General features: G+C 45.3%; 1 non-coding gene across 1 annotated transcript; it reads right to left on the minus strand.

The window, feature by feature from the left end:
* Window positions 1-3,490: 3,490 nt before the first annotated feature.
* Window positions 3,491-3,593, minus strand: LOC126060053 (U6 spliceosomal RNA). Its single transcript, XR_007513520.1, has one exon. It is a non-coding gene; the product is annotated as a U6 spliceosomal RNA (small nuclear RNA).
* Between the last annotated feature and the right edge of the window lie 227 nt (window positions 3,594-3,820).

Genomic DNA, 3,820 nt, shown 5'->3' on the forward strand with positions numbered 1-3,820 from the left:
TGGAGGCATTCCAATCTGATTTCAGATAAAAGCGGGAAAAGAAGACTTTCCTCACCTAAATCAGGTCAGGTCAGGAAGGGGCATCAGGTGTTCTGGCTGTCAGAGCTTCCAGCTCTGGTACCTGGTGAGACAGTTTCATAGAGGTAGACCCAAAGGAGGAGTCCAGGGGACAGTGTCTGGCCACTGGCTGATGTGAGTCTCTTCCCTCACACCCAGCCTCTCTGCCTTGGCTCCAGGAGGAAGGAAGCAACTGTGGGGGCTATCCTTCAAAATCCAGAGCCATAAGCTAAAGCATTCTTAACCAAGCACCTTAGCTAAGGGAACTCCACAGTCTGTAGACTCATGATGGGACTTGAGACTGGGGTCTCCTCCCTTCTCCCTTTCCTACTCCTTAACTATTTGTTCAACAAATAGTCATTGAGCATTATGCTCTGTCTTAAATCAAACACCAAACCTGTTGCCATTGAGTCGATTCTGACTCATAGTGACCCTATTGGACAGAGTAGAACTGCTCCATAGGGTTTCTAAGTAGAAGCTAGTGGATTCAAACTGATGATCTTTTGGTTAACAGCCAAGCTCTTAAAAACCACACACAGAACTGTATTAGGCATCAGGAATTCAAAGGCAATTAAAACATGGCACTTGACTTCCAGGTGACCAGGTACTAAGGTCCAGTGGGGGAGACACCCATGAAAACAGAGGGAAATAACATATACAGAGGAAAAGATAACATAATAACACAATAGAGGTAACTACAGGGTATTGTGGGGACAAAATGAGAGAGTAGTCAATTTGACCTGATCAGTCAGGTAAGGCTTCGTAGAGGGGAAATGTGTCAAGCTAATTTGTAAATGTGGACAAAATTGGAGGGGGAAGAGAAGTAAGAGCATTCGAAGGCCTTGTGGTGTTAACCAGCCCTGCACATTCGGAGAACTCTGCTGAAGTACAGACGGTGGGGTAGGGAGGTCACTTTGGAAGGGAGGCCAGTGGAAGGGGACAGATAGTAAAAGGCTGTCCAAGAGTCAGGCTTTTATTCTGAGAGCTGAGGGGCCACTGAAGGACTTTTGCAGTGGGATGGTTTGCATTTCAGAAAAATAGCTCTGAGGATGACACAGAGAATGGAGGAAGGGTACAGCCAAAAAAATACTGGAGGCTGGGAGATCAGTGAGGGAGTTCTTACAACTGTGCAGGCAAGAGATAATAAGGACTTGAGCTATGGCAGTGTGGGTAGGGATACTGAGGAGGTAACAGACACAAGAGAGTCTTAAGAGAGGCTTGACAGGATTTTGTACCTGACTGTACATGGGAAATGATCAAGGTGGGGGATTCCTGGATGACCACCAGGTTCTTACCTTGGGAAAGTGGTTGAATGGTGACAAAGATGAGGAAGAGGTGGAATATGTTTGGGGGAAGGGTAATATATTGAGTTCTGATTGGGATATGTACTTGAGGGGCCGGAGTGCATCTAAATAAAGAAATCTATGAGGTTAAGAGAATATTAAGAATAACTTCTTTACCATACACACATTTCAAAATTGAGATGTCTGATAGGCTTTTTTTTTTTCTTTTAATTAATTTTATTTATTTTCTTGTTGAGAATACACAGCAAAACACACACCGACAGAACAGTTTCTACATGTACCATTTACTGACATTGATTATATGCTTTGAGTTGTGCAACTATTCTCACCCTCCTTTTCTGAGTTATTCCTCCCTCATTAACATATATTTACTGCCCAGTTGACTCAACAGCAATGGGTTTGGTTTTGGCTTGGAAAGGTTCCTGTCTGGAAACCCTGGTGGCGTAGTGGTTAAGAGCTTCGCTGCTCATCAAAAAGTCAGCAGTTTGAATCCACCAGGCGCTCCTTGGAAACCTTATGGGGCAGTTCTACTCTGTGCTATAGGGTTGCTAAGAATTGGAATCGGCTTGATGGCAGTGAGTTTGGCTTTTGTTTTTTATAAGGTTCCTGTCTAATCTTTCAAGTTGCTATTGTCAATTTGATCCCATACAGATAGTTCTTAAACCTGGTAGGGTGTTGAAATATGTGTCTGAAGTTCAAGAGAGGAGTCTTGTCAGAGTATGTGGATTTGGAAGTCACCAGCACATAAATGTATTTAAAGCCATGGGAAGGAGGTCGATCACTTGGAAAAGGGGGGCAAGAGTGGAGTCTTAGGGAGTATCAACACTGAGAAGAGTGGTTCTTAACCTTGGTAGCATATTTGAATCAGCTGGGGAACTTGAGAAAAAAAAAAAGTCAGTGGCTGGGTCCCACCCCAGGCCAATTAAATCACAATCTCTGGGACTAAGCTGAAAAAGTTCCACAGATGATTCCAATGTGCACTTGGGGCTGAGAACCAGTGATTCAGAGGGAGGGCGGAGGATCAGGGCTAGCAAAGGAGACTAAGAAGGAATGTCCTGGAACACGGGAAGAGAAACAGGAAAGAGAGGTGTTGTGGAGTAAAGGGAGGAGAAAGTTTTAAGAAGAAAGGGTTCAAAAGCATCAAATGCTGCAGAATAATGGTGGCTAATTCTGACCCAGTACTTAGGAAGTGTCAGGTGCTGTATGTGAACTCCCTGAATCCTCCCTGCAACCTTATGAGGAAAGTACTGTTATTATCATCCCCATTTTAAAAAGGAAACTGAGGCACAGGTATGGTAAGTACTTTCCCAAAGCCACACAACTAGTAAGCAGAGTCCAGAATTCAAGCCCAGGTAGGCCACTACCAAGTCTGAACTCCTAATGACTGTTCCATGCCACCTATCTTGCAGGTCCAAGTGAGAGGAGCACTGTCCACAGGCTTTAGCGATGAGCTGGTCAGCGCAACCTTCAAAAGGGCCGACTTTCCTCATCTCCTTTCTTTTCCATGTTTCTTTTCTTTTCCTTCTGTCTCTTTCTGTCATTCCTCTCATCCTAGGTCAGCGAGGCAGCTGCTCTTCGCTTCGCTGGCCTTCTCCTGATTGACAGGGCTAGGTGGAGCTGGTTCTCCTCCTCCTCCATTCAAAGTCTTGCTTATGTCCCTTCTTGGGGTTGACACAGCTGTGAGTCACTTGGAATGGGAGCCTCTTCATTTACCAGTATGAACTGAGCACCTTCTTAAGTCTCCAGAGTTAGGGAGTTGTAGGTCCAGAAGAAATAGAAGATCTGGTCCTTCTGGGAAGTAAGTCTTCCCAGGAAGTAGATGCAGATGAGGAGAGAAGTGACTGGAATCCACATTCACTTGGAGGTGGTTTGAGCATAACCAGACACCTGGGGAACAACCCCATGCACAGCTCCTGCCTGACATCATCAAGCCCTGAATCAATGGTTCTCAACCAGCCTGCATGTTAGAACTACCCAAACCAAAAACCAAACCTGATTCCAACTCATAGCGACACCGTAGGACAGAGTAGAACTGTCCTACAGGGTTTCCAAGGAGCGGCTGGTGGATTCAAATTGCTGACCTTTTAGTTAGCAGCTGAGCTCTTAACCACTGCACCACCGGGGCTCCAAAAAATATGGAATACTTCATGAAAGCGCGTGTCATCCTTGCGCAGGGACCATTCTAATCTTCTCTGTATCACTCCTATTTTAGTACATGTGCTGCTGAAGCAAGCAAGTTAGGATTACCAGGGGGGCTTTAAAAACATACAAGCACCACCTCCAGAAAATTGGATCGGAATCTCTGGGGGTGAGGCCAAGGCATTGGTGGGTTCTAAAAAGCTCCCCAGGGGATCCTAATATATAGCCAGAATTGAGAGCCACAGCCTCAAGGAAAGAGCTCTGGATAAGTATAAAAAGACCCTGGTTCTAACCCTAGCTTTGTCACTTCCTAGCTTGGT

The sequence above is a fragment of the Elephas maximus genome, chromosome 16 (assembly GCF_024166365.1).
Source record: "Elephas maximus indicus isolate mEleMax1 chromosome 16, mEleMax1 primary haplotype, whole genome shotgun sequence".
In the NCBI taxonomy this organism is placed as follows: domain Eukaryota; kingdom Metazoa; phylum Chordata; class Mammalia; order Proboscidea; family Elephantidae; genus Elephas; species Elephas maximus.